This window comes from Eptatretus burgeri, chromosome 4 (assembly GCF_056783735.1).
Source record: "Eptatretus burgeri isolate ZD-2024b chromosome 4, Ebu_testis_v1, whole genome shotgun sequence".
In the NCBI taxonomy this organism is placed as follows: Eukaryota; Metazoa; Chordata; class Myxini; order Myxiniformes; family Myxinidae; genus Eptatretus; species Eptatretus burgeri.
In genome coordinates this window covers 27,557,443-27,582,442 of record NC_140964.1, presented here as the reverse complement: position 1 = coordinate 27,582,442, position 25,000 = coordinate 27,557,443, and the positions used below count along the sequence as shown (strand labels likewise).

Genomic DNA, 25,000 nt, shown 5'->3' with positions numbered 1-25,000 from the left:
TATCTATGGTAAATCGGTGATTAAGGCGATTCATAAACATATATATATATATATATATATATATATATATATATTTTCATACATATAAATGAAATAATATATATTATATACTGTGTATGTGTCATGGTAATAGTATTTGCTCTGAGACTGGGAGGTGTTGGTTCAAACCTCGACCAATTCATACCAAATACATTTAAAATGGTGTGTGCCGATTCCTTGCCTGACGCTCAGCATTAAACGGATAGAGCACAGATAAACAACCCTGGAAGACAATGGCAAACCACCCATTATCACCGTTGCCAAAAAACTGCTTTGGCAGTACCAACGCTCTGTAAATTGTGTGGTTCATCAAAATAAAATCAAAATACATCTTCCATGAGCCATGGTAATGAAAATCAAATTTCTTCAGACAAAGTGCCTCGGCTTATCAAACAAAACGCCGCTTTAAAAGGTATTTGATTGCGAGCAATCACCTTTGATTCCAGAAATGTATCATTTCTATGAATTTATTTCCTACAGCATCAATGTCAATGAAACAACAACAAAAAAAAAAAAAACTTTTCAACGATGTATACCATAAAATGATAATATACAAATGATGGCTGATAAACGGTATATCCAGTTCAAAGGCGATGGTATGATTTGGAATTGCTGAAGATGAATGGAAATCTGAATATGGAAAGAAAAGTAAAGAAGCCCAAGGGAAGGGAAATTTAAACTGGCCATGTATGTATGTATGTATGTATGTATGTACATTCAAGGAAGATGATTAGTATTGTGGCCGCAAAGTTTGCCTGCGTTCTCCTAATATAGTACCTCAGTGGCGAGGGCCATTGGTTGCAATATGCATTAGTTTAAATCGATAATTAACACGTGACCTCATGATCAATACTCGTTCGTCCAATAGCATTCAAGCTGTGTGCCTCTAATAGTTCTTCAGGCAGACAATAGCGCACAGATCGTGCTCCTCCCCCCTCCCCCCTCTTTGTGCTTCACCTCCAACCTCATTGCACCCCCATCCCCCCACGAATGTTTAATTGTGTGCTGAAGGTAATCACTGCTCAGCCGGACAGCGAAGCGTCATTTACGGTTCCTTGTGTAACGTTCCGTTGTGTGTGATCCTTTCGGCTTTTGCGCGATCGCGTCAAGAACCATTTCACTTTTATTCTGCATTATGACGTCAACATTTGTTTGTGAAGGACTTGCATTCCTTTTCGTTTGTTTATTTGTTTGTTTGTCTTGTGGTTTTTATTTTTTTTTGGTTTAATTTAATGTACCTGTATGTTCACGGTTTAAGTCTCACAAAGATTTATTTCATGGTTTGTTATTTAAAATGCATAAGTAATATTGTTTGACATTCAGAATGTGTCTGCAGAATGAGCCATTGTGATTTGGATTGTACGGAACAATGACGACATGTGTCTGCCAAGAATTCCTTCAATAAGGTCGGTCCTCCCTCCCGTCGTTGATAAATATATTGCGAAAGTAAAACCATTTTGTGCAGGATGTTATCACACTATTGTATTGTATATAAAATGATAACACGTGCAGGTTCTAATCACAATATTGTTTTGTATATAAAATTATAACATGCAGGATGTAATCACACCGTTGTTTTGTATATAAAATGATAACATGCAGGATGTTATCATGCTATTGTATTAGATACAAAACAATATTGTGATAACAACCTGCACGTGTTATCATTTTATATACAATACAATAGCATGATAACATCCTGCATGTTATCATTTTATATACAAAAGAATATTGTGATGACAACCTTGTATTGTTTATTAAATAACACGTGCAGGATGTTATCATGCGATTGTATTGTATATAAAATGATAACGCATGCAGGATGTTATCATGTTATTGTATTGTATATAAAATGCTAAAATGCGCAGAATGTTATCACATTATTGTATTGCATATAAAATGATAACATGTGCAGGATGTTATTCCGCAATTGTATTGTATATAAAATGATAACATGTGCAGCATGTTATCGCGCTATTGTGTTGTATATAAGATGATAAAACGTGCAGAATGTTATCATACAATTGTATTGTATGTAAAATAATAACATGTGCAGGATGTTATCGCTCTATTGTATTGTATATAGAATGATAACATGTGCAGGATATTATCACGCTATTGTATTGTATATAAAATAATAACATGTGCAGGATGTTATCGCACTATTGTATTGTATATAGAATGATAACATGTGCAGGATGTTATTGCACTATTGTGTCGTGTGTGTGTATATATATATATACACATGCAGGATGTTATTGCACTATTGTATGTGTATATATATATATATATATATATATATATATATATATATATATATATATATATATATATATATATATATATATATATATATATATATATATATATATATATATATATATATAACACGTGCAGGATGTTATCTCACTTTTTTTTTAATACGAAATGATAAAATGTGCAGGAAGTTATCACGCTCTTGTATTGTATATGAAATGATAAAACGTGCAGGATGTTATGATGCTATTGCATTGGATATATGATGAGAGCACATGCAAGATGTTATCGCACTATTGTATTGTATATAAAATGATAACACATGCAGGATGTTATCACATTATTGTATTGTATATAAATGAAAACACATTCAGGATGTTATCGCATGATTGTATTCTATATAAAATGTTTACACATGCAGGATTTTATCGCACTATTGTATTGCATTTAAAATTGGTAACACATGCAGGACGTAATCACATTATTGTATTGTATCTAAAATGACGACACGTGCATGATGTTATCGCACGATTGTATTGTTTATAAAATGATAACACGTGCAGGATGTTATCACATTATTGTATTGTATATAAAATGAAAACACATTCAGGATGTTATCGCACTGTTGTATTGTACATAAAATGATAACACATGCAGGATCTTATCGCACTGTTGTATTGTACATAAAATGATAACACATGCAGGATCTTATCACATTATTGTATTGTATATAAAATTATAACATGCAAGATGTTATCGCACTATCGTCGTGTATATAAAATGATAATGTGCAGAATGTTATTGTGCTCTCGTAGTGAATATATATATTATACCTTCATATATTCTGTACTTTGGGTCAGTCCAAGAGAGAAGTGAGGGAATAATATATTAATGCGAAAAGAGGGGTGATCAAAAGGTTCTCGAATAGCTCATTTATTTATTTTTTTCTATTTATTTTTTTGTTTCCATGATTAGTAAGAAAATATCTTCTCTTGCAAATTGTATTTACTTGTATGTTGATCTATAAAAACAAAACTTGGCATTTCTTTGACCAATGTGTGATGATCTGGTCCTGAGAATTTTTTGAATCCCTTCTCTCTCCCTCACCATCTCCCCTCCCACTTAATTGTCTTTTACCTGCCATTTCCAAACGATCTCGAATACGGTTTTACAGAACAATGAATGCTCTGATGTTTCTCTGTTACCTTTGTTTCTCACCTTTGTGTCGAACAAGTGTATCAATGTTCTATCAGTGATTTATTAATTAAATATTTATCTGTACTGTGTCTTGTAGGGAATTGTAATTTCCCTTACATGTTGATTTATTTGTCAATTATATACATACATATTCAAGAAAGAGGGAGAAAAAAAAGAGATGTTTTATACGTAAGAGGAAACAATCCATTTCTGAACAATGTGAGAAATCGATAACGAAGCTTTTATCGATGTTTATCTTCACTTTATAAGCTGTTTCTAAAATATTTGATTGCTCTGGTGAAAAGGTTTGAATGACGTGACTATATACAGTTTTATAAATAAACAGGCGATTTACTTTTATGTAATGAGAAATGTGAATAAATCGGATATAAGATGACTTTAAAAATACATATACATTTACCTCTGCCACCAAAGGTGAAAGAGATTATGTTTTCACCCCCTTTCTATCTGTTTGTTTATGTGCAGGATATCTCAAAAAGTTGTGGACGGATTCGGATGAAATTGTGTGGACAGGTTGGGCAAGTGACAAGGACGAACCGATTAGATTTTAGTGAAGATCTGGATCCAGATCCGACAACCAGAATTTTATGAGTGATTCTTCAGCATTGAGAGATAGGGCGAAACTAATATATAGCATGATATCTCAAAAAGCTGTGGACCGATTTGGATGACTCTTGGTGGGCAGGATGGGTGTGTGGCAAGGATGAATCACTATTATTTTGGTGAAGATCTGATTCCGGATTTGGAAACGAGAATGGTTTAACTTTTAAAGCGATTCTTCAGCATTGAGAGATGGGACCAAACACGAAAAATCACATATTTCAAAAATATATTGGGCCCAATATATTCTCTTGTATCAGGCATTGTGTGGCAGAGGTATGCACTCCACCGAGTGTCATTGTTGTTTGTTATTCATTGATATATATATATATATATATATATATATATATATATATATATATATATATATATATATATATATATATATATATATATATATATATATATACACATGTGAGGTGCCGTGAGGAGGAGTGATGCAAGAGCCACATCGGCCATTTTGGAGTTAATGCCATATAGCACTATTTTAGCCCTTCCCCTATCATCATCATATCACTAAAAAATGTCGCTTCCATCACTCCTCGCCGGGCCTCATATATCTTCTTCTTCTTCTTCTTTCGGCTGCTCCCGTTAGGGGTCGCCACAGCGGATCATCCGTATGATCCGCATAGTGATTTGACACATGTTTTACACCGGATGCCCTTCCTGACGCAACCCTGGTCGCCTCTTACGACACAGGGATCTGGTACACCTATTTTAACCGGGGTATACACCGGCCCAGTACACTGGTACTCACTTCGCCGACCTCGGAAGGATGACAGGCTGAGTCAACCCCCTGGTGTATTAATTCAGTGGCCCAACGGGGCTTGAACTCAGGACCTTTTGGATCCCAAGCCGCAGCCCTAACCACTGCGCCAACACCAGGCTCCGCCGGGCCTCATAGATATGTGTGTATGTATATATATATGTATATATATATATATGTATATATATATATATATATATATATATATATATATATATATATATATATATATATATGTATATGTGAGGTGCCGCGAGGAGGAGTGATGCAAGAGCCACATTGGCCATTTTGGAGTTAATGCCATACAGCACTATTTTAGCCCTTCCCCTATCATCCGAGCCTATCATCATCATATCACTAAAAAATGTCGCTTCCATCACTCCTCGCCGGGCCTCATATATATGTGTATATATATTTTGTTACGAATTTGGAAATCAATCGCACTCAACATACAGGTTCCTTTCGCTCAGTTATGTCAATAAGTGCATGTTCCATAGATAGCTCACCTTCCATTGTTTAATGGGCAGAAATTGATTAAATGCGCTGTGATTCAATTTAATAGTTAGGGATCGATCACAACACAAAGGAAGACGCCCTCCCCCTCTTCTGCGAAGAGGAAGAAGAGCCCTCCCGTCCCGTGATTCATGACGAACAACTCACTCCCACCCGCGGTTGTGCCGGCACGAAGGGATGAGTCACGCCGGGAGGGGCGGAGAGGGATAAGGAAGAGATCCTCTGCTTGGCTGAGAAGGCTTTTTGGTTGTGCTTGGCTCGGTTCACTTTTTGGGCTCTGGCTTTGTTCAGAAGAGAGGTGGTTCGCTTTTTGTGCTTGGTTCATTGAAAGAGAGTTGAGCTGGTTGCTCGGCTCGAGCTTGTTGGTCATCGAGAGATGAGCGCCAGTTGCGAGAGTCACATGTGTTTTGCGCTCTACTTCGTCATCCAGTTCAGCTGGTTCTTCTTGGTTCATGAAGCTCTTTGTTCTCTGCTTAGTTCCCGGCTTGGTGCGAATCATTGGCCTCATCCTGGAGGTGGTTCTTCAGGGAAGGATCGGCGCCTCATCTCACCAGCACGTGTTCAGAAGTGCGAGGGGATTCGCTGGAGCTCGGAAAGGATCGCGGCTCACAGCGATTGGATCCAGCTCGCTTTCGCTGGAGCCCGGGTCCGAGCAGCTTGAAGACCACACGAGGTGGAGAGGTTCGAGATAGGTTCTGGGTTTCAGCTCATCTGTCCCTTCGAGCTGAAATCCTTATTAAAGTCATCAGCCACCATTTATTGGGTGTGTGTGTGTGCATACGAGTGTCCGTGGGCCCGTCTAACAAGTAGGAAACTGTTAAGTGCTTTGTGTGTTGTAAATGATTGCATTGCATTTATTGTATTCAGTATAGTTCTGCTCTTGCATGCTTCCCTAGTTCCCCGATTACTGTATAAACTCAAGGGGGAGCACTCGGTGGAGTGCAAAATCTCCACCGCCAATACTGCTCGGTCACTCAAGTGAACCTGATATCCTATTCATTCAATTTGATGTCAACAGTGCTCACAGAGTTATAGTTTGCAACTTTCCCTTTTACTTTTAACTTTTACATACTCAATTCATTCGTCACAACTAGATTCCTTGCGACAGAAATTGATTTTACGTGGGTATATCCACCTGAAGTTCCAAAATCAGCCGCAATTATAATTTTGGCATGTTTTTTGTTGGAAATCACTTAAAACATGGAGAAATGCAAAAAAAAAAATCGAAATTTTGTTGAAAAAAAAGTTGCAAAATTTTTTTTTCTCAAACAATTTTTTTTGGGGGGCGGGGGGGGGGGGTTGGAAATCACTTAAAACATGTAGAAAAAAATGAAAAAAAAAATTCTAATATTTTTCAAAATGGCCGCCATAGCGGCCATATTGGATTTTGTCCTAGGTCCAAAATCTGATGGCATGATCCTTGGACCATACCTAATCCCCCCACCAAGTTTCGTCGAAATCCGTCGAGGAGTTTTTCCGTAATACTGTTCACAAACAAACATACAAACAGAAAGGGGTGAAAACAGTAACCTCCGATCTTCGATGGCGGAGGTTAATAAACCCCAATTGTTAAATGTTTTCAGCTCGTCGCGTCGCTTCTTTCATTGACTGAGCATGTTGCGTGTGAGGGATTAGTGGACCATTGGAGGGTCACAAGATAATCGGGCCGGCGGAATTCGGCGATATCACCGCTCGGCTACGCACACGGAACAGGCCGCTTAAGCGGCTCGCTTCCGTACGAGTTCCGCCTTGGGTGAAGTCACCCGGAAGCTGGATCACATGGGTACTGAGGTAAGTTGAAGTTGGCAATTAACCCTACCCCACGTGATCTCCCCATTGGCGTATTTCGCTCCAAAATAACCAGGACCCGTCGACCCGGGCTTACCCGGGCTGGCGATCTGTAAATTCAGGGCGATCGAGCCGAGATGGCCCCACTGCCTCATCGAGGGTCGTGCTCGTGGCGATGCGCCGGCGGGAAACCTCACATATATATATATATATATATATATATATATATATATATATATATATATATATATATATATATATATATATATATATATATATATATATATATGGATATACATTTTTTTATATATGTGGATATATATATATATATATATATATATATATATATATATATATATATATATATGACCGTTTTTACAGCAATTTTTCCAGGCAGTTGGATTTTTCCATTTTTTTTACAGCCAGGGGTTGGGCTTTTTCTTGAGGCAATGTTTTATGGCCGGATGCCCTTCCTGACGCCAACCCTGGTCGCCTCTTACGACACACAGGGAGATGGTACACCTATTCTTACCGGGGCATACACCGGGACCAGTACACTGGTACTCATTTCGCCGACCTCGGAAGGATGACAGGCTGAGTCAACCCCCTGGTGTATAAATTCAGTGGCCCAACGGGGCTTGAACTCAGGACCCTGGGATCCCAAGCCACCACCCTAACCACCAAGCCAACACCAGGCTTATATATACATATACATATACCCAACGGGGCTTGAACTCAGGACCTTTTGGATCCCAAGTCGCTGCCCAAACCACTGCGCCAACACCAGGCTATATATATATATATATATATATATATATGTATATGTATATGTATATGTATATGTATATGTATATGTATATATATATATGTATATGTATATGTATATGTATATACATATACATATACATATACATATACATATACATATACATATATATATACATATACATATATATATATATATATATATATATAGGGTGCCCAAAAAGTCTCTCTGTAATTTATAATTTATACCGTCTTGATGTGCTTCGTGCAACTAATGGTGCCCATATAGAAGTGCATTAAATGAGGCAAAAAAACTTCAATATCTACTCCACATTTTGTAATAATTTCCACAGGTTGATCTATTCATTTGCTTTTGTAATAAAATTTTTAACATGTAAAGAGACTTTATGGACACCCTGGAAATATATATATATATATATATATATATATATATATATATATATATATATATATATATATATATATATATATATATATATATATACATATACATATACATACATTGGGCAGTCGCGAGACCTGCCAGAGACCAGGTCGCGAGACCTGTTATTCTCAGGTTTTCCATCTGTATGTATGTAATGGACACCTCTGGAGGCCAGAGGAGTTATCCGATCTTGATGAAACTTGACTGGTAGGTTCATACCAGGATCTAGTGGTATGCTTTTGAGCACCGTTGCAATGGATGCCACCATTGCCTTGCAACAGGACTTTGAATTTTTTGAAAATATCTGGAAAATATTTTTATATATTTTTTTTCGAAAATCAAAAATCGGCTTCTGCGCTTTTATGCGCACTATAATCAACCTCTTTGTCAAAAACTTTTCAGCCCGATCCGTCAAAAACTATGACTAGTACGCAATTATATAGTGACCACCCATGTCGCCTACGTGTGTGTGTGTGTGTGTGTGTGTGTGTGTGTGTGTGTGTGTGTGTATGTGTGTGTGTGTGTGTGTGTGTGTGTGTGTGTGTGTACATACATATATAAATATACATGTATATTATATACATACTAGCGATACCCATGCACATGCATGGGATAGCAGTACAACATAGCTGGTAGCAGACGACAGACCGTACACGGGGAATGACAAAAATCCGCATTGTGCAAAATGCAAGTGGTACTATGGAATGCTAACACTTCCTAAACATTGTTGGCATGTCCGCTAAGTGCCACAGCAATTTCATAGGGATCGTGTGACGGCGAGCCGCGTTTTTAGTGTGCAAGCTTGGTATTATAATATACATATATATTATATACATATATTGTTACAGACCAGGGGGACAGCTGCCAACCGACCGCTCTTAATGGAGCCGCAAGTCGAGTCGGCCCGACTGATCGCCCGGAATATAGATCGCCGCCCGGATAACTCCGAGCGACGGGTCCTTGTACAAGAACCGAAATATGCCAATCGGCAGATCACGTGGGGTAGGGTCGATTGCCAATCGTCAATGTACCTAAATACCCACGTGATCCAACTACCGGGGTATTCCACTCTCGACGGATCTCTTACGGAACAAACCGCCGAGGCGAGCTTGTCCGTGCGCGATTCCGAGCGGCGTAATCGCCGAGAACCGTCGGTCCAAATGTCCCCCTATTACGGCAAACCAACGGCTTTCTAACTCCCAACACACAAAATGTTCAGTCAATGAGGGAATGGACGCAACGAGAAGGTTTACATTCACACAAGGACATTTATTATAATGAAACACGTATGCAATTTAATAAGGCAAAACACGTATGCAATTATACAAGCAACAAAAGCACGACAAAAGAACTACAACCGTCTATAAGCAATTATTAATGTACAGTCACTTACACAGTTTTACTTACGGGACTCGGCGCCACAACATTCATTCGAAAGAAAAGCAGGAAAAAGACCCCATCAAAGGCAATGGGGTCAGACTGGACCTCTTGGGTCTTTATGGCGTGGGACTTGGCAGACCAAACGAGTCCCATGAGACCATTGCAGGTTACCTGCACCCTCCTGGTGTCTGGCTTGGGCGACACGCTACGTCCCGTCCCCACAGCAGGTAGCGAAGCCGCGGTCGAGCTCGGCCCTTCCGTGTGGCAGGCGAGCTCTCTTCACATGAACGCGCATGGGCGACCCGCGATGCTCCTTCCCCACGGCAGCTAGCGTAGCCGTGGTCGAGCTCGGGCCTTCCGTGTGGCAGGCGAGCTCTCTCCGGCTCTCTCCACACAAACGCTCTTGGGCGACCCGCGATGCTCCTTCCCCACGGCAGCTAGCGGAGCCGCGGTCGAGCTCGGGCCTTCCGTGTGGCAGGCGAGCTCTCTCCGGCTCTTTCCACAGGAACGCGCGGTTTGCGCGACACAGCACGCAAGGCTGCGCCTCCAGCTCGCGTCTCCTTCGCGATGCCCGGACTTCCACGTAGCTCCTTGGCTTCTGGCTTCCTCCCAACTCCCCCAACTGCCAAAGCAAAAAGCTTACTCCTCCCACGGGACTCATCACACAAACTCTGCCACGGGACTCCCACACAAACTCAGCCCACGAACTCAGCCCTACCACGGGACTCCCACGGGACTCTTTACGAACTCTTTCTTGAACAAAGAAAAGATGTCCTCTTTATCCTTTGCACCCCCTCCCCCGCACCCGGCATGACTCATGCCCTCGTGATCCACCCCCCGCTCAACCACGGGTGGGAGGGAGTTGTTGACGTCACCGCAGGGTTCTTCTTCCTCTTCGCAGAAGAGGGGGAGGGACGTATCCATTGTTCGCTCCCCAACTATTAAATCGATCCGCAGTGCATCTAATCGATTTCTCAACATTTAAACAATGGAAGGTGAGTTATCTGGGGAACATGCACTTATCGACATAGTTGACTAAGGGAACCTGTATGTTGTGTGCAATTGAATTCCAAATTCGTAACACCACCCCCTCCCCTTTTTACAGACTCGTTCCAAGTCGTCAAATTTTAATGTGACCAGCATGTGGAAGTTTTCCCCGAGTACGTTCTTCCTTCGGATCCCTGAGTGCGACATTTCTTTATACGTGTCCCAAAAATAAATAACCTAATGCGCTGCGTAACGAACGAAACAAACTCTCAGACTCATTCGGACAAGTTAACTAAAATTGCCGGCACTAAAACAAACATGCAGGTGGGGTTCCACGTATTTACAATGTTAACTTTTCTATTACATTACACTAACCATGACCCAGGACTTGTGATCTGTGAAAGGGGAAAGGCAAAAGTCATAGCAAAGTCTTTGGTGCAGGGGAATGGATGGAGATGGTCGCAAAATACAAAAAATTGACTGGATGTACAGGCTGCCTGCAGGGCAGTCCTCACAAAACTGGATGGTCCTGGCACGCTTGGTGATGGATGGACACAGGGGCAAACGCAAACAAGGGCTAGCAGGCATGGGGTCATGGCAGAGGCAGGCAACTAGGCATGGCAAGGTAAGCCCATGCAGAACAGGCAGCTGCAGCACAACAGGCCGGCAGGTGAAGCTGGCCGGCCTCTGGTGTGGTTCCATAAGGTCTGGAGGGAGTGCAGTGGTGCCGGCCGCTCTGAAGGCGGGCTTGGACCGAGCCTACTGTCTCCCCCCACTCTATTGCCTTTGCCTGTCTCTGTCCATACCCGCTCCCTTAATTTGCCACAAAAACAACAATTTAGCCCCTCTTTATTTTTATTTCCCTTTTATAATTGTCTCCCTAACCCCCTTTATTGTCTTTGTCTGGCTAGCCTATCATGTCCACCTTGCCTACTCCCAACCCCTACGTTCCCTCTCTGGAGGGGAATAGGGAGAGACTAGCGTCCTGTCTCGAGGCCCAACGAAGCCTCAGAATGGCCTCCTCAGAGTTCAGCGAACCACCAAGGTGAGTCCAGCAGCCGACAACGAGCGAAGTGATGGATGGTGCGAAGGGGTAAATCTCCTATCTACTCAAACATTCATTAACCTGAAACTACCCCGGGGCTTTCCAAAAACGCCTCACACTTTAAAACTCGGTTCTAAAAACTATGATTCCCGTCGCCTGTGTTGGTGTCCATTATAAATTTGGGCCTTGCCCTCAAATTTTCATACGTGCCCTCTCACAATTTCCTGGCTGGGCAGCGTGGCTCAACTGGCAGGAACTCCCCCTCTGCCAAACTCTAACCATGGCACCCCCAGGCCCACAGGCTGCCTCCGAGCCAAGCTGCTCCCTACAACGCGGGGGGTTGCCCTCTCTGGCATTGCCCCTCTTCCGATGCCCACGTGGTGTGTTGATGCCCTGGGTCCCTTTCCGAGGGTCACCCGTGCCCAGTACACTGCCCCATGGCATTCTGGTGCTACGGGTCCCATTTCCTACGGGTCGCCCATGCCCACTACTCTGTCCCGGCCCCTCTTGGGCCCTTGGCCTACTCTGGCCGACTCGTCCGGTGCCTGGGGTGCCCACTAAACAAAACTCAACTTTCCACAGCCACGCTCCCAGCCGGTCCATTAACTCTTGCACCTTTCCAAACGGGTTTCGTGCCTTCTCTCGACACCAACAAAACGACCTCCTTTTAATAAATTTGAATAACCCACGAGCTCGCATTAAACTGACCCCGGGGTCACTTGGGTGGGAATCACTCCTTCCCCCAACCAGTCATTCGCACCATGCATACCACATTCGCTCCACTCGCACACTTGGGCCCACTGTCCTACACTCATTCATCACATACTTTCCATTTCGCAACTCACACCAACACTCCACACTGCCATCCTTCTAACTAAATCCCCTGACTAACTCGTGCTCCCTCGTCATCCCTTAAATCTCATGCACGTTCCATTTACTCTACGAAGCTAAGCTACGTCTCCACTACACATTTCCAGTCTGTCCGTGTCTCCAAAAATCAAAAAATTCCATTTCCTAAATCTAAACTAAAATCCCTCGAACTAATCCATTCCACGGGCTCCATGAGGTACAACCCATGTCCCCATGAAGCCGGTCTCACTAACTCCAACCCATCCTCCTAACTCGTACTTCCTGTGCCCCCAAACAAGGGGGTCTTCCACCCCTTGCCTGGGAATCCTGTTCACCCGAAGGAGGCTTGCTTTTCTCAACTCTTTTTTTTTAATATATAATGCGCACCACCAGCGCGGCTGTGAACTGCCGCGCTCTTTTTCTGTGACGTCATGGCAGCTGCTTGCGCCCCGCGCACCTCGTCCCTCTTGGACGGTACCGTCCGGCAGGAATTCCCTTCTGCCGGATTCCAAACACACGTGCAGCCATGACGTCACTCTGCGCATCTCAAAGCAAGCCCCGCGTTTCGAGGGGTTCCCCACGCGAACACATGTGCTCTGCTCGTCGGAGCTTTACAAACACGCTCACGTGGAGAACCCATCCGGTCCAAATTCCGAAACCAGCCTAGTTTCTGTCCGTCCGCGGGATCGGCTAACATCCACCGCTGGCGTTTCCGGACCGGGTTTCACCTGCGCAGCCGCGCACGTGGCGGCCTTGTGCGTTGCACAGCACGGACCCCGCGCTCGCTGCTGTGCAAACCCGGCACGGTTCTCAATTCAGTTACGGCCGCAACTCGGCCCTTGTCCTTCATCTGGTCCCATCGTCGTCGCCGTTCAACGCACACACTCCTGCATGCCACGATGCTCACACACTCCACCATGGCACTCGGACACGGGGATGCAGTTGCGTTCTCCTGCATACCGACTGTCATCTCCCTCACGTACAGCGATCTCACACTCGGCCGTTCACTCACACACGGCTGTTCGCTCACGTGTGCCGTTTCCCTCGCACACGCGGCCTCTCTGACACGTGGTGCTTCATTCACACATGGGCTGCTGGGAAGCACGCACCCCGGCACACTCGTGACCACACCACTCGCACATGGGGTCTCTTCCACACACGGTGCGCATTTCAACACACACGCTGCACTCACACCTTTCACCGCACACACCGGGCCAATCACACTGGGGAATCGTGCCACCACAAGGGTTCCCGGGGCCTCCATACCCCCCAAGCTCCTCATGCACCCGTCAACACCACTCGCCCCCTCTAACTCGCTCGGCACGACCGAACTCACCTGGTCATGATTCGCTTCAAGGGAGAATAGCGTCTCCCTCGGTTCCTGAAGGAGGCTATCCAGTTGCTCGCACCGGGTCATGAGACAGTCTGCCAGCTCGCCCCCATTAAGCCTCGCTACGTGTGTGTGTGTGTGTGTGTGTGTGTGTGTGTGTGTGTGTGTGTGTGTGTGTGTGTGTGTGTGTGTGTGTGTGTGTGTGTGTGTGTGTGTGTGTGTGTGTGTGTGTGTGTGTGTGTGTGTGTGTGTGTGTGTGTGTGTGTGTCCGTCTTTAACCCCGTCCAATTCACCCTCTATCTCCCGTGTCTCTGTGAATTTTATTTCTGTTGTCTCTGCATGTATATTAGTTTCTGTTTCTTTCTGACTCCATTTTCCTTCCCATTTGAGTCATTCTGCCTCTTTGAGCCTCTTTTGTTGTTCATTTTCTTTCTGGAGCTTTTCCATCTCCTTGGACTCAAATTTTGCTGTTTCCTTGAGTTGATTAATTTCAAACTCATATTGTTTTTGTTTTCTACCCCACCGTTCCTCTCGTTCTTCCTTCTCCAATATCATCGATTCTTTCAATTGGCTTAGTTCTTTTTCTCGTTTCGTTCGTTGTTCATTCTCTAGCTCCTCGCACTCCAGCCTCGCCTTTTCTTTCAATTGGTCCACCTCAAATTCATGTTCTTTTTGTTTTCTATTCCACTGTTCCTCTCGTTCTTCCTTCTCCAATCTCGTTGTTTCCTTCAATCGACTGATTTCTCCTTCCTGCTTCATTCCTTGCTCCTTCACTTTCTCCTCGTACTCCAACCTATTTTTTTTCTTCTGTCGTTCAGTTTCAAATTCATACTCTTTGTTTTCTATTCCACTGTCTCTCTTGTTCTTCATTCTGCAATCTCGTTATTTCCTTCAATTGACTGATTTCTTTCTTCTGTCTCATTCGTTCTTTTTCCATGACTCTTTCCTGCATCTCATTCTGAAATCTGGCCTTCACTTCCAGCTGTTCGATCTGCACAGTGTGGTTCCTTGACGTTTCATTCTCCGTTTTCGTTCTTTCTTCTCTCGCCATCCTCAACTCCTTTTGTAAGTCAGTCTCTTTGTTTTGGTGTTTCTGCAACTCAGAAGCTTTCTTTTCTAATTCCTTCCTCATCTCCGCACACTCCGACTTTGCTTTGGCTTCTAACTGTTCGATCTGTACAGTGTGGTTCCTTTACGTTTCATTCTCTGTTCTCTTCCTTTCCTCTTTTAACATCTTCAGTTCGTCTTGTCATCCTATCTCTTTGTTTTGCTGTTTCAGTATCTCAGAAGGTTTCCTTTCTAATTCGTTTTTCATCTCTACACCTCTTTCACATTCTTTCTTCCTCATTTCATCCACTTCCCTCCTGTATTTATTTAGGTATTCCAGGCGATCCTCTTTCAGCTCCTGAACTTGTTCCTGTGCATCGGCCAATCGTTGTGCTTCCCTGTGCACATAATCCTTATGAACCCAGTCTGCGTTGGCTGAGTCCATCTCCAACCCACAAATTCGTTCCTGTGCCTCGGCCAATTCAGTTTGCAATGTACTGCCGTCGCCCTGCCTCGCCTGCCATGCCCCGTGGTTTGAACCAGTGGGCGGGAGCGCTTCCCCCGCCGTGCCGTGCGGCTCGTTGCGCTAGTAATAGCGGCCCGCTCACGCCTCGTGCCGCACTGAGGTGTGGCCGCGCCGCCATCTGGCGACTCCGAGTTTGTTTGCCGGAAAAGTTCCTGCACAGGCCGCTCCCACTGACTACTATTCGTGGTGCGGTTATAATAATAAAACAGAGAACCAGGTACATTGTTGCATCGCCGTATTTCCCAACCTTCTGGTATGGGTCCAACCCGTATGGCGATGGCGTCCTGGACCATGGATTCTAACATTTCCAAATCCATTCCTCATCCCTCCTGCCCCTGCTCGCCTTGGCTGAACATTTTACGTGCTGGGAATAAAATTTATAACGCTCGTAATTTGGGGACACGAGGGGGGTTTCCTCCGTATACCCCTGATCCGACCCCGTGAATTTTGCTACGGAGGCGGAGGGGGCCGAATCGCCCTCCTCACAGCCAGTTGTTGCGGATTCGAACCGACAAATTTACGGAGGTGGATGGGTTCACACCCCACTCCTGACTACCAGTTGTTACAGACCGGGGGGTCAGCCGCCAACCGACCGCTCTGAATGGAGCCGCAAGTCGAGTCGGCCCGACCGATCGCCGGAATAGAGATCGCTGCCCGGATAACTCCGAGCGACGGGTCCTTGTACAAGAACCGAAATACGCCAATCGGCAGATCACGTGGGGTAGGGTCGATTGCCAATCGTCAATGAACCTAAATACCCACGTGATCCAACTACCGGGGTATTCCACCCTCGACGGATCTCGTACGGAACAAACCGCCGAGGCGAGCTTGTCTGTGCGCGATTCCGAGCAGCGTAATCGCCGAGAACCGTCGGTCCAAATGTCCCCCTATTACGGCAAACCAACGGCTTTCTAACTCCCAACACACAAAATGTTCAGTCAATGAGGGAAAGGAGGCAACGAGCAGGTTTACATTCACACAAGGACATTTATTAAAATGAAACACGTATGCAATTAAATAAGGAAAAAACGTATGCAATTATACAAGCAACAAAAGCACGACAAAAGAACTACAACTGTCTTTAAGCAATTATTAATGTACAGTCACTTACATAGTTTTACTTACGGGACTCGGCGCCACAACATTCATTCGAAAGAAAAGCAGGAAAAAGACCCCATCAAAGGCAAATGTGTCAGACTGGACCTCTTGGGTCTTTATGGCGTGGGATTTGGCAGACCGAACGAGTCCCACGAGACCGTTGCAGGTGACCTGCACCCTCGTGGTGTCTGGCTTGGGCGACCCGCGACGTCCCGTCCCCACAGCAGCTGGCGTCGCCGTGGTCGAGCTCGGGCCTTCCGTGTGGCAGGCGGGCTCTCTCCACACGAACGCGCTTGGGCGACCCACGATGCTCCTTCCCCACGGCAGCTGGCGTTGCCACGGTCGAGCTCGAGCCTTCAGTGTGGCAGGCGAGCTCTCTCCGACTCTCTCCACACGAACGCGCTTGGGCGACCCGCGTTGCTCCTTCCCCACGGCAGCTGGCGTAGCCACGGTCGAGCACGAGCCTTCCGTGAGGCAGGCGAGCTCTCTCCGGCTCTCTCCACATGAACGCGTGGTTTGCGCGATACAGCAGGCAAGGCTGCACCTCCAGCTCGCGTCTCCTTCGAGACACCTGGACTTCCACACAGCTCATTGGCTTCTGGCTTCCTCCCGACTCCCCCAACTGCAGAAGCAAAAAGCTTACTCCTCCCACGGGACTCAGCACATGAACTCTGCCACAGGACTCCCACACAAACTCAGCCCACGAACTCAGCCCTACCACGGGACTCCCACGGGACTCTTTACGAACTCCTTCTTGAAGAAAGAATAGATGTCCTCTTTATCCTTTGCACCCCCTCCCCCGCACCCGGCGTGACTCATGCCCTCGTGATCTACCCCCCGCTCAACCACGGGTGGGAAGGAGTTGTTGACGTCACCGCAGGGTTCTTCTTCCTCTTCGCAGAAGAGGGCGAGGGACGTCTCCATTGTTTGCTCCCGAACTATTAAATCGATTCGCAGCGCATCTAATCGATTTCAAAACATTTAAACAATGGAAGGTGAGCTACTTGGGAACATGCACTTATCGACATAGCTGACTCAGGGAACCTGTATGTTTTGTGCAATTGAATTCCAAATTCGAAACAATATATATATATATATATATATATATATATATATATATATATATATATATATATATATATATATATATATATATATATATATATATATATATATATATATATATATATATACATTCATATATATACTCACACACACACACAAACATATATATATATATATATATATATATATATATATATATATATATATATATATATATATATATATATATATATATATATGTATGTGCCTGGTTTTGGCTGAATGGTTGGGGTGGTGGGCTTGGGATCCAGGAATCCTGGGATCCTGAGTTCAAATCTCCCTCAGCTGTTGAATTAATACCAGGTGAGGTTGCCTCTGCCTGTCATCCTTCTGAATTCGGCAAAAATTAGTACCGGCTTGCTGGTATACTGTGTCGGAGTGGCGACCCATCCAGGATTGTACCTAATAGCCAAGGAGACGGTTTAGGCAGCACCAACGCTCTACACAGAGTATGGTAACAATGGATGGATGGATACAGACACATATATATATATATATATATATATATATATATATATATATATATATATATATATATGTAGATATTGTTACGGTTGTGGAAATTAGCAATACACCAGAAAGGTCCTCAGGTTAGATATATTGATAGGTTCATGTGTAGTTAGCCCACACCCGTTGCTTCGAGGGAATATGTGTGATTAATTCGGGCTGCGACGCTTTAGTTAGCCATTTTTCTTTTGCTGTCGTTATTTTGGTGCAACAACGCCAACCATTGCCACCAACCTCTCCACAACCAACATCTCAACAACCGCGCCATTCACACCACGACGCCACCTTGAAAACATTCCCCACCACCATCTTTGCCACCACCCACCTTACGAACGCCATCCTACATCCACCGCGCGGCCACGATCTCCGCGGGACGGGTGAGGACGCGGGATTGTGCACTGAAGGTTCTTGCGGGAGCCCGGGGGAGAGGTCTCCCGCCTGAATCTCCAGCCTGATGGTCGTCACGCTTGGTGAGAAGGGGGAGGGGTGGGGCAGCTCGCTCCCGATTGGGGGATGCTCGGTGTGACGCGATCAGATAGGAGGAACGCCCCCTGTCGAGACCTTTCTCGAAATTCCTCGAAGAGCGGTGGAGCGAAGAACAGGGCGGAGCGACAGGGCGAAGCCCCGCGCGACAAAAGGGGGCGGATGAGGAGAGTTGAGCGTGCGCTTGATCCCTTTGTACATGACGGTGTGGTGAGAGAGAGAGAGATAGAGATAGAGATAGAGATAGAGATAGAGATAGAGATAGAGATAGATATATATCCTGCTCGAGAGTTCTTGGTCAGATGGTCAGTCGGAGTCTGTGCGGTCCCGAGAGTCCGCTGGTGGGACGGAGCGTCTGCCATTCCCCTCTCTCGGCCCCAAGTATCGACGTTTTCTCCCCCCCCCCCCCCCGTCCGCACCGAGATAGCGCTGGAAAACCCCGTTCGTTCCCCAAAACCCCATCCGTGACGTTGAGCGGCCAACACGTGCTGGCGCGAAGCATGAGCTCGCCGACCACGCCGGAGGAGCTGAAAGCTGAGGGCACGGGAGAAGGACTTGGTGCGCAGAAAGGGAAGTCGCCACTTTTGTTTCTTTGGGTTTTGTGTAAATGTGTGTCTGTGTATGGCGCCAGTCCGTCAAGTTTAGACCTGCATAAGTGCCAGTGTAATTATTATATTCGGTTGTAGCTCTGCGTTTCGTTCTTGATTTTGTTCTTGCCTCTGTATACGTGCATGATTAATTGTTGCTGACTGGAAATACGTGCTTCCGTGTGTCGTGCATTAAATGTGCTTGTCCAATTGTTCCCCCGTTTCGCTTCGTCCTTTCCTTTGTTGATTCTCCATCTTGCATCACGTAAGGGATTGATAGTGGGTTTAAAACACCCGGTAACTAATCTGAACCGTCAAGGTCGACGATAACTCCGCTCAGTTATCCCTGTAGCACGGAACGAGCCGCTTTCGCGGTTTGTGTCCGGAGTCGACCTGTGGCATGGTACAACCCCTCGGTAGGTTACCCGTGCGAGTACTTAGGTATATCGACTTAGGCGATTCACCCTATTTCGCGCGGGTGGAATGCGGACTGGGTTGTGGTGAGGTTAAACCCCCACCCGTGACTAGCTCCTTGGCGATAGTTCCAAGAGGGTCATGACTGAATTGTCCGTTCCGGTGGGCGACGCGGTCGCCATTCGAGTTGAGGGGCCGGACGTGCCAGAATTCGCAACAGTGGTGTCAAGAGTGGGATACAAACTCTCCCGTCTCCAGGCTAAATTCACGGGGATCGGACCAGGGGTGTGCGAGGAGACCCCCCCCCCCCGTTCCCCCCAAATTATGAGCAGGCAAAATTTTAATCTCTCACGAGAAATAAGATGGAGTCTCAAGGTGAGCGGGAGCCGGGGGTATTAGAAATTGATGTGGGATTGTTAGAATCCATGGCCCAGGATGAAATCCCCGAGCAGGAAATGATGGTTGTGATGCAGGAACAATTTCTTCTCCAACCAAACCCAGAGCCCGAAATGGGCGTGGCGGCAGCGACCACGGTGTATGACACCTCCCCTTCCCTCCTCTGAAACCCTCCCCCGATCCCTGCCGAAACGGCCCACCCAAGTGCACTCAACATGGCCCAGCTATTCGCCATGTTGGTGGAAATGGACAACAAAATGGATGAAATGAATGGAAAAATGGATGCGCACCCACAGGCATTCATAAGAGATGCGTGGGCACTGCGGGGCGAGAGGCGGCAAGTGGGGCAATGTCTGCAGGCAGGCATAATGGCGTCGCCACGTGCTGGGACGAACGAGCCGGGGGGGGGAGTGTAACGGCTGTCAGGCCCACAATGGAGGCGGGTGGGGACAAAATAATTCTGGGGACGTGTTGGGCGAGAAGCGTAAGGGTGACGGAGGAAGCAACAGTGACGGTGACCGAGAGGGAAAAATTAATTGGGGTGACGGAGACGTGCGCGAGGGAGATCAGGCACGAGGTGAAAGAAATTAAGAAAGAAAGAAAAGAACAAGTAAAACAGAAAGCAAGGTTGAGGTACGCGGAGATCATGAAAGAACAAGGAATGAAACAAAAAGAAGGACAAGAGCGACTTTAGGAGAAAGCAAGGTTGAGGTACGCAGAGATAATGGAAGAACAACGAACGAAACGGCAAAAGGAGATGAGCCAATTGAAGGAAACAATGAGATTGGAGGCTGAAAACCATGAGGAACAGTGGGAGAGAAAACAAAAACAATACGAGTTTGAAATTAACCAGTTCGAGGGGAGAGCAAAATTTGAGTCCACGGAGATCGAAAAACTCCGGAAAGGGAACGAACAGTTCAAAAAGCTCCGAGAGGAAGAACGACTCAAATGGGAGGGAAAAAGGAACCAGGAAGAAACAGAAATAAGAATAAAAGAAATAAAATGGAGGCGCCGGGAGCCCAAGAGGCAACCCGATTGCCCAGTGTGATTGTCCCGGTGTGTGTGGTGAAAGGTGTGAGTGCGCCCCCGTGTGTGGAAGCGACCCGGCGTGTGAGTTGTGTGGTGGCAAGTGTGCCGACGTGCATGCCTCCCAGCATGCCGTGTGTGGATGAGGCACCGTGTGTGGAAGGAGCCACGTGTGCAAGTGGAAGGCCGTGTGTGAGTGGAACCACGTGTGCAAAGGAAATGGCATGCGTGAGTGAACGGCCGAGTGCAAGGGAGTCCGTGTGTGTGAGAGAGCGGTACGTAAGGGAGATGACGGTGGGCATGAGTGAACATGCAGCCACGTCTCCCGGTGTGAGTGTAATGGAATGGAGTGTGAGTGTCGTAACACGCAGGTGTGCGTGGGTCAAATGGAGACGACGACGGCGACAGATGGAAAAGGGCCAAGTAGCGGCCGTAGCTATTGTGGGAACCGTGTCGGGTTTGCACGGCGGCATGCGCGGGGTCTGTGCTGTGGTACGCACGAGGCCGCCACGTGCGCGCTTGCGGGAGTGAAACCCGGTCCGGAAACGCCAGCGGTGGATGTTGCCGATCCCGCGGACGGACAAAATATAGGCTGGATGACGGATTTGGACCGAACGGGTTCTCCATGCGAGCTTGTGTTAAGCTCCAATGGGCAGAGCACATGTGTTCGTGTGGGGAACCCCTCGAAACGCGAGGTTTGCTTTGTAATGCGCAGGGTGACGTCATGACTGCACGTAGGGTTGGAATCCGGCAGGAGGGTGAATCCCTGCCGGTTGGTACCATCCAAGAGGGACGTGGTGCGTGAACAGCTGCCATGACGTCACGGGGAGTAAAAGTGCGCAGGCTGCGAGTTGCCGTGCTGGTGCTGCACAATTTTTTTTTTTAAAAAGCAACCCTCGCTTTCGGGTGAACAGGATTCCCTGGGCAAGGGGTGGAAGATCCCCTTGGCCAGGGCACAGGATAGCCATTAGTTAGGGGGAAGGGTTAGTTTAGATAGACCAGCTTCATGGGGCAGGGGTAAGTCCTCAGGGGGCCCATGGAATGGATTAGTTAAAGGGATTGCAGGCAGATTTAGGAGGGGAAATGATTTTTAATGATTTGGAGACAGAGACAGACTTTGGATGTGTGGAGGGGACATAGCTTAGCTACTTAGTGTTAAAAGGAACGTGCTGTATTTTAAGGGACGACATGGGAGCATGAGTTAGATAGGGGAAGTGGTGAGCAGGATGGCAGTGATCAGCGATGGAGTGTGAATTGAAGTGCGGGAAGGAAACGTGTTGAGTGAGTGAGGCCAGCGGGTCTGTGTGAATGGAGCGAATTTGGAATGCATGGTGCGATGAGTGATTGGGGGGAGGAGTGATTCCCGCCCAAGGGACCCCAGGGTCAGTGTAGAGTGAGTTCGCTAGGTTAGTTAAATTGACAAAACTAGTACGTGCCCGTTAAAAAATATATATATATAATAATAATAATAATAATAATAATAAATAAACCACACAGGCCGTTTCTTCGCTCTCACGTGCCCTTACGTGCATGACCCGGAAGTTCGATATTATTCGCAGTTACGATTATTCGCAATTTATTTTTAATACCCAATTATTCAATTAGCGCCAACGTATTTTACCTTTTCGCAATGTCGTGGCAAGGAAAAACAAAAAGAGAAGAGAAGAGAGAGAAAAAATTTACTTCCTGGTTCGGAGCATACCAGCACTCTGATGTTCCCGAAATTTATACACCGTCTAATATTGAAAACGATCATAACTTGGGCCATTGTGTTTATCTATAAATGCGCATAAGAAATCGAGAAATTATTAGAACACACAAAGTCATCACTCTCCGGAAGCCCGTACGTTGTAACCCGTAATGGGGAACGTGGCTGTGCTTCCCTTCCCCATCTGCCATGCCCACGCAACAACGTGTCTTCCCATTGGTTTGGAAAATAAATGGCCATAACTTGGGAAGCACTTGTCCGATTAATATCAAACCTTGAAAAGGCACATCCACAGGTCCCCAGCAATATACCTGGCAAGTTTCAATTAGAACGGACCAGAGGTTGTCGAGAAACAGCGGTCACACACACACACACACACACACACACACACACACACACACACACACACACACACACACACACACACAATCATTGCTGGAATTATAGACAGATGGAGGTCGTTTTGGTGTTGGTGGGAAATTAGGCTCGATACCCGCTTGTAGGGGTGCATGAGCCCTGTTGACGGGCTGGGAGCGTGGCTACGAACGGTGAGTATTGCTGAGTGGGTACCCCGGGCACCGGGCTGGTCGGCCGTGGTAGGCCAAGGGCCCATGGGGCGCCGGGATAGCGTAGTGGGCACGGGTGCGCCCGCATGATGCGGGGGCTCGGGGCGCCATTGGCTGCGTGAGCAGTGTCGTGGGCACGGGTGACCCTCGGAAAGGGGCCTGGGAAGCCAAACTGCCACGTGAGCGTTTCAGGGGAGTCGCCGTGGAGGGCACTCCCCGGTGTTTAGGGAGCTGGTAGGCTCGGAGGCAGTGTAGTGCCGGGGGGTGCCATCGCTGGGGAATCGGCAGAGGGTAGTTCCTGCCAAGGGAGCCATGCGTCCCAGCCATGAGACCGTGTGAGGGCACGGGAAGAAAATTGGAGGGCATGGCACGGAATTTGCGAGGACACCAACACAGGTGATGGGAATCTTGGTTGTTCAAACCGAGAGTTTAAGCGAGAGGAGCTTGTTGAAAGACCCGGGGTAGTTTAATGGTTAATGGTTAGGGTAGATAGGAAGTGTACCCCTCCGCACCATCCATCCCTTCACTCTCATTGTGGGCCGCTGGACCCACTTTGGGTTAGATCGCTGAAGTCTGAGGAAGCCATCCTGAGGCTTTGTTGGGCCTCGACACAGGACGCAAGCTCTCCCTTATTCCCCTCCGGGAAGGGAACGTAGGGGTTGGGAGTAGGCTTGGAGACGATAAGTTAGGCGAAAAAGGACGATAAAGGGGGTTCGGGGACGATTTATAGTGGGAGAAGCAAAAATAAAAATAAAAACCAAAAAAAAGTAAGTGGGGGCTAAATTGGGTTTCGACAAATTAAGGGGGTGGGTATGGACAGAGACAGGCAGAGGCGATAGGTCGGGAGGGAGACAGTAGGTAGGTCCAAGCCTGCCTTCCGAGTGGCCAGCACCACCGCACCTCCACTGAAAGGCAAAGGCTGGCCAACTTCATCGGCTGGCTGTGTTACTTCAAGGCCTGTACCGGCCCACTTCATCGGCTGGCTGTTTACTGCAAGGTCTGTGCCGGTCGATCGTCTGCCGACTGTTTTACTGCAAGGCCTGTGCGGGTCAGCTTCACTGCCGGCTGCGTTTGCTACAGTGGCGCTGTTTTGCCATGCCTTGCCTGCTCCCTTTGCCATCCATGCCTACTGCCCTCGTCATCTTTTGCCCCCGTCCTGTTTTGCATCTCCCCCCCCCCCCTTATTCATTGCCATGTGCACCAGGATCGTTGCGCAGTTTGCGAGGACTGCCCTGTTGGCAGCTACAACACGGGCCTGCAGTGGCGGCCCGTGCACCGTGTTTGCGTCCATCCATCCATCCATCCGTTGTGTTCATTGCGTGTGCCACTTGAGCTGGCACGGAGACTGTGTTTGCGCAGCTCGTGCGCTGTTGTGTTCGCTGCGTCCATTTCCAAGGGGAAGGCCTTGGACTGCGTGTGAGCAGCCGGCCACCTTCCCCAAAAACCTGCATTCCCTGAGCCAGAGACTGCATGCGAGCAGCCTGGCTCCCTGCTAACTGCTTTTCTCTTTGCAGAGTCCATTGATCCTGGGCCATGGTTTCGTGTAAAATTTGTAAG

The 25,000-nt window shown here is 46.6% G+C and overlaps 1 protein-coding gene across 3 annotated transcripts in view; it reads left to right on the top strand.

Moving 5' to 3' along the window:
• The window catches only part of LOC147027681 (uncharacterized), a 76,789-nt gene that overhangs the window by 23,286 nt on the left and 28,503 nt on the right, over positions 1–25,000 (top strand). Inside the window, exons 2-3 of one of the 3 annotated variants that reach the window (XM_085877224.1) lie at positions 1,376–1,445; positions 5,870–6,073. The gene's annotated coding sequence lies outside the window, so the exon portion shown is untranslated. Of the gene's footprint in view, positions 1–1,375; positions 1,446–5,869; positions 6,074–14,956; positions 15,047–25,000 lie in introns of those variants that run through there. The other 2 variants (XM_085877223.1, XM_085877225.1) reach the window with 2 other exon arrangements.